Below are 7,330 nucleotides of genomic sequence, written 5' to 3'. Positions count from 1 at the left end.
TTTATTGGGTGAACCGGGAATTCCAGCGAGTTTTCCATCGTTCCACCCTTACAACACTTATACACACAGCTGCTAGCGAACAGGTACTGGACAGGCTTTCAGACACCGAGTGTGTAGTCGAACTCGACCCCAGCCCGGAAGCCGGTTTCTCTCGTGTGGGACTCCCGAAATAGTCGTGCTATTTTCGGTGTCGCATTAATGCATCCGTGATCGCATCATCCATCGTTCTTTTGGAAGACAGAACGACAGAGAGAGAGAGAGGGAGAAAGGGAGAGAGAGATCCTCGCGGTTGACCTTTTGACCTGAATTCTCTGCTGATACGACAATTCGAACCACGCGGTTGCTAGGGCGACATTTTGGGCATCCATTTTAGACACCGACACACGCCGGTTCGATAAGAGGAAGCAAACAAAGTGCCATGGATTGGGATGAGAGCACAGAGTGGCAATTTAAGCGAACGCACACACCTACCGCACGGTTCGGGTGAATCTCTAGCTAGAATTCTGAACGGCAAAGAGCACTGGTACTACTGCGTCCACTACCACTATTAATCTACCCGCGAACGGTTACACCTACCGGAGCCAGTGACAGCCGGTGACGTCCGGTGTAACGCACTTTTTCTGCAACACTACCGGGCGCGGCCATGTTAAATTTGCTTTCTTCACGCCGTGACGACGCGTCGTACGTTCTAGGTGTGGAGCGAAATACAAACAAATGTCGTCGATAAAATCTCGAGCACGAGCCGATCGACGATGTGACGATACGCGCTGGTAACATTCTCAACACCGAGTGCAACCGGTAATTAGGTGAAATTAATTACACACACGCACGGACACACACACACAAGTACACGCGAGCTGTTGTGTGCGGTGGAGTAGAGTTCTGGGGGGATGTGCCGAATGTAGCTACCGATGTCAGTTGAGCCTCAGTTTGACACTCCACCTATTTGACACTCCAATAAAACGGATAAAGTGATGGCGGCTTCACAGACCGCAACAAACACGTGCTTCACGCCGTAACGCCGCTTGACTTAGGTCAGGGACGGCGAAAGTGTGGCTTTAAGGCAAAGTGTGGCGAAGCAAAGATGGTGGGGTGGAGGTAGGGCTCTAGATGTAGGGCCTGCAACACCTGCAGCACCGCGTGTCGAGTGTGCGTTCGTTTCCCATAACTTTCACTAGCCCTCGGCTTTCGGAAGCTCGCACGCGCGCGCGTGTTTCGCGGGTACCTTTAATCACACCAACAAGCACACACACACAGACACGCATACGCTCACACAAGCGGTCATGGATCACTGGACGTCGAGCCAAACCAACGGATGACCGAAGGTTACACACGCAGGTGTTGACCTAACCTCAACAGGTGACGAGCTGCGGGGTAATGAGGGGGGGGGGGGGGAGAGTGGGGAGGGGGTTGTCCACCGGAGAAACCGACCAAGGATAAGAGCAGAGGGGGTGGTGAGTCGAAGAGAGCCCTCAAACCTCAACAGGGCCCTTCCGAAAATTGAACCTTACCGTAAGGGATTGCTGAAGCACAGCTTCCAGCTTGTGGAGGATGTTTTTGAGAGAGGCTAGAATGGTAACTGGGCGAGGTGCGAGAAGTCCCGTCCGATGGTTGGTTGAGCGCTGGTTGATGGACGTTGTTCGAAGGAGTCAAACTGTCTACTATCACACGCGCAAGGATACACGCCTCGCCTCCCAAGGAGCACGACACTCACATCGGGCAGCTGCAGGAGCTTGAAAGAACGCACCGAGAACGCCACCAACAAACACCACAACGAGCCGGGTGTGATAAAGGCAGAGGTTGCCAACGAGCCTTGCAGAAAAAAAAAGTAGAAAAAAAAACAGCCGAACCGAACACACCAGGCACACCGTACTCTGCGAGCGGCTGACACGCGAATGAGTGGCCACGCTCCACCACAGCTACAGTGCCGCTCTGTCAGACGTTGTCCTTCCGGGGGGCCCGGACTGAGGCACTTTTGGCCTCGAGCCCCGCACACACTTGAAGACGTTCGGTTACACCGGTGAAACTCACCTGGCGAGGGGGTGGGGGCTCAGATTTGGGGGCCACCGACAGGGGGTGCACGGTGCTCGCACTCACACGCTCACTCACCTGAGACGCACACCATGAGGTCGGGTGCAGGTGGCAGAGTACATCATGCTGGAGTTGGGTGGGTTTCTTTTTTTTCTTTTCAATTAACTGCTCTGAACTCACCGAGCAAAACAATTCATCCCCACAGATCAAACGCACTCAGTTTGACGTTTTGGGGGGTTTTTTTTAGCCCCAAAAACCCTGGGAAGGGAATTCAGGTTCCTTTCGCGTTGTGGGATCGAGTCGGGATCTCGACAAGGACCCAAACACCATACGAGTTCGGTGAGATCCCAACGGCAGAACACGATCTGGCGCTGAAAGCTCGAAACGACCATCCGCGCGGGTCTCTCATCGGTGGCAGCACTCGCAGGCGAGAACAGGATCTTCTTGTTATCTCTTTTTTTTTGCTGAGCGCTCGTGGAGTCAAGATGCTGTCCCAGCCTCCAGCCCGATTGCGAATATCGCAAGAATAGCGTGCAAAGGCGAAACCAAAGAAGGAACAGCGTGTGAACGAGAAAGGGTTCGATAAGAATGCTTTCGGGCTTTTAGTTTTTGCTTTTGCTCTAGCTCGAGCCACTCAGACGTCGGTCACAGGGCACCGGCTTTGGGGCATTAAGATTAGTGGAAACTGACCGAGAGAGAGAGAGAGAGAGAGAGAGAGAGAGAGAGATGAAATGAAAAGGCACGCGAACTATCGACTGGGTTGGGGGATGCGTAGGTGAGTGGGCTAAAATAGCTCTATTATGGCCGGCACTGGCACTATCGTCTAAGCGAGTAAGTTAGAACCTATTAGCGTGTTAGATCCACCGGATTAGAACAGGAGTACAATAACCCAGCAGGTAGAGGAGCAGCTCCGAACGTTTGCACAATGTGTGTAATTGCAAGTGGCACTCAGTAGCTTTTGGCGTAGCGGAAAAAAAAGGTTACAAATACATACCAGCAGCCCTTCTGATAACCGGGCTTCAGGTGATAAAGACGGGAACGGTATTTGTGCAGTCATTCCCCAGAAGCTATCGCTAAACACAATTAGCGAAACGGGTTTACAATGTATTGGGATGGCCTGATACGGCGTGGCTATGGCGCGAACTATGGTCGATATCGTGCACTATTTGAGAATCTCCCAAAACGCACAGCTTGGTGGCACAGCATTCCGCTCGGTAGTGGCGTTACTGGCGTACGCCGTCTACGAATTTATCGAGCAATCTATAGTTGCGCTACCCAGCTCGTTCTGGCAGTGGTGGCGCATGCGCTTTGGCGCAAATTCACATGCGGACCCGCAGCGAGCACGTGTTTCGCAGGTACGATAAGTGTCAAAATCTGAATCGACAATAATCGGCCCACTTCGGTGGTTGTCCGGTGCCGGCTGTCAATTCCTTCGCTTCACGCCCGTAATCGCCGATTAGCCGCAGCTCAATGCCGCGGGCAGGCGTGTTTAATCGATCTTGATAAAACTCTGATAAACGCGGACAAGTTGAGGGGTTTTTTTTTATTTTGGTAGTGCCAACTATGCCACAGGTTGCACGCTCGAGTGGGCCGTGTTTGTGGCATTATTTACATTTTGCTGGCTCATAAGTAGCGCCGCTTGAAAGACGAACACAATTGACGAAAGTACTGCAACGCAATTCGAAAGAGATTCCGGGTATGAACACCTGCACGTTTCAAGGACCAAATGCACTGAAAGGTACCACTCATGTACGGTGTGACCTCCAAGGTGTTAGAAATTCGGCATCCGCCACGGTGGCGTGAGAATAGGAAGCTTGCATTAGCCTAGATCTAACAACCCATAACATTAAATCAAGCCACTGACGTCCAATGTCCCGAAACCGCAGCCTGCTGGGTTGTTGCTGCAATCAGGCGTCGCGCAAGTGGAACGTGCAGAATGGAATCGAAATGTTCGAAAAACCATTCGCTCCGGTACCGACGTTCAGGTGTTGCCACACGGTGTTTGCTCCGATTTCGAATTTGGAGCCTCCGATCGGAGGCCATCGCGGTGACCGTCCTGAGGAGTCACCGCAGCTGCAGAGATCCCGGAAATTCGGCCATGCTCAGTCGCCGTCAATCAACGCGCATCAGCAGCAACCTCGTGAATGGAGGCGTACCAAATCGAACAGTAGTAGGGTGCCAATGAGAAGGGGAAAAATCAATTCAATCAAAATGAACTGCGTAACGGTGACTTTCGATTCCACACAAACGGCGGTTACGGTTGCGAGTTACCGCGAGATGGCGCGCGATGGACGGCGCAGCATAATTATGGATGATGATAATCGCATTAGCATCGTGCCTTTAGCGCCTCTATCAGCTTCCAGACAAAAAAAACACTTCAATCACGCTGGCGCGTTCGATATCTTATCGGTACCGATGATACACCGGCAGATTCCACCGATGGTGGCAATGATATTGGGTTGCAAAAAGGTGATTGAAACCGGGTGTGATTGTCGACTGCATTGTGCGACATTGTATGGCATTGAATTGGTGACCCTTTTGGGTTTCGCTAAAAGACGCGATGAAAGCGTAAGTCCTGCGGGTGTGTGGTGGAAAATGAGGTTAATCAGGCACCGAGTCGATACCAGCAAGCGATCTGTCATGCCACGTTTGCTAGGTACCAGATCAGAGCCAGAGAGCTTAGTAACCCATCGTATTAAAGTCCGGACGACGCAGTTTAGCGGATCATAAAATGTCTGGTGTAATCTGGATTATTATCGATGTGCTATTCATGGTATGCGCGTGAAATAAAGGAAGGAAAATTGTCCTAGATTGCACACAAAGTTGTTGGTGGAGATAGTCATCGTTTTCCTTTCTGAGCAGGTTACGGGCGTAGTCAACAACCGCAAGTCGATAGAATTGTAACATGTTGGGATGGAAATGCAAAACTACATACTAATCATAAGCCCTAGTTCCACTGTACCCATCGTGAAAGAACGATGTATAAATCATGGAGAAATTAGTCCGCATTGACAACGCAGTGTTTGATTTGCTTTATGGCGGACAGCCCATAACCTGCACGCTATGAGCTCCCTTTAGGCAAATAAAACTGCGTCAGGTGAAGTCCCCCAACTCCCAGGCTTACCGGAAGGATTACCGGTGCTGCAATCAATGGCGATAGGGTGAATATGGCGTGCCGTTTTCCCTGGTGACTCGTATCTGGAGACGCGTTGATTGCATACCAAGCGATAAGAGAGCGCCATCTTGCCCGAGCTACTCAGTGCCTCAACGTTAGGTCTCAAGGAACAATGTGTTTTGGTGTACTTCTGCGCGACAACGTTCACCTGCTAATTGGTATTGGGAGCCACGCTGGGAAACTCATATGGAGGACTCGTAATTGGGTTGGAACGAGGGATAAGGCGAGTGGAATATCGATCAGTTGCACGGTGAAAGAGGCCGCTTGAAGGCGGTTAAGATTGTACTCCGATAATTTGCATTAAGCGAGGCTTAAGGGCCGGAACGGTCCGATACACGCGACCGGTGGACGGATTAGTTCATTTGGCGGCATAGCCGTTGTTGGTTTTACCTTCCTATTCGTCAAGAAGCCATACTTAACGTGATGATAACTTTTTGCTTAACGTAAGGCTGATAATGGCACACATATCGATGATTCAGTACTGTAGCTAGGTATTGATAATGTGTTGCTAAAGCAGGCAGTTGCCCTCGGCCTACATTAATCAAGCCAAGAGATAGAGCGCGTCATCTAATTTCCGATCAATGAAAACAGCGTGTGTTGGAGTAATTTATTGTTTATAGGTTATTTATCTTTCATATCTTTGTAGCCACATTCCAGCTGATAAATGAACTATCAGTGAAAAAAGCAACAGCCTACAATCACTGGTAGCTGGAGAAATTGAAAAGTTATCTTGTCTGTAGCAGCCGTACGAAATAATTATAATTTATCATTAAAACTAGCGGCCCTGAATGCTCAAAGAGATGGATAAAAAAAGGCTCCCACTACCCCAAATGGGAGTTTGATGGAAGATATAAACTACCTAAATGACTAGCAGCTATAACCCAGCCCGCTGTGTCGCTTGCATCGCTCCCATCGGCACGTTTTTCAATTTTCCGTGGAGCATTCTTCGGTTGACCTTTAGCCACCGTTGGCGGTGCCAAATGGGGGGATGAATTTAATTTATTTCCCTCGGAACATCAGGGTTGTTCTACCAAAGCCACCGTGCCATTAGTTTAAGCGAGAGCGGTTTCGCTTTTTCCATTTGGCGAGAAACTTTCAAGGTCGCGCCAGAGAACGTTGGAGAAAATGTCAGCCTGCACGCGTGGCAGCTAGCTCGCTAGCAGGCACCCCACCTCGGTGGAAATCGGTTGCAACGGGTATGTAACGCTTCTGCAGCGTGTGACGTCGCGAGGAAAAACCCGAAGAATTGCATCACATTACGAAATCATCGCTGGGCGGCGGGTTTCATGCGCAGTTTGCACACGGGCTTTGTGTGTGTGTGTGTGTGTGTGTGTGTGTGTGTGTGTGTGTGTGTGTGCAGGACTCGCAGGAGGTGTGGGATCCGGGAAAAGCGAAAACCAACTAGCTCAGGCTCAGGCGCCCAAGGTCGAGCATCACGTCAACTTTGGTGCTGGGAAAATGTCAACTTCGGCGCACGTCCATCGTCAAGCTATCTCACGATTAATGCCGGTCGGTCATGGCAGGATATTAGTGCTGCCGTACGCCACGTAAATGTGCCTTTCGCGTGACCTTGAGGCTTGTGTGCATGGGCCCGGGAAAACCTTCGGGATCGCCGCGGGAATGCAAAACCCGCCCCAGCCGTTCGGTAATTGTGACGCAATTGTGAGAACTTTTCCGGCTGACCGGAACAATTATCCAACCATCCTTTGGCACGATTGCGACATCAATTACGCATGGCGGTCTGGCCGGAAAGCGATCCAAACGAATGCTAATTGATGGCAAAATGGTAAATTCTTCGAGGGCGTCGCGCTCAGGTTTTTCAGGTTGTTGCCGAACTGAAGCCTTTAGCACTGGCGCAGGAAAAGTTTCATCAATACAACAATGCATATTCTGTGCGCGGTGGCAACATTCCAGTTTGTCTGAAACAAACAAGAAAACATCAAACGACGCTTTTTACTGTTTTGAAACTCGCGTACAATGAAGAACAGGTACAAACTTTGCCCCAGTAGGGTTTGGGAAGTGTTAGAAGTTTTAAGGATTCGCTGTCGGTGTTGCGCAAGCTCGCTGGATAGAGAAGTTACGATGCAAGCGGAAACGTTTGTAGCCGTTATATGATCAGAATCG

Source organism: Anopheles nili, chromosome X (genome assembly GCF_943737925.1).
Source record: "Anopheles nili chromosome X, idAnoNiliSN_F5_01, whole genome shotgun sequence".
NCBI lineage: Eukaryota > Metazoa > Arthropoda > Insecta > Diptera > Culicidae > Anopheles > Anopheles nili.
Note: the sequence above shows the minus strand (reverse complement) of the source record.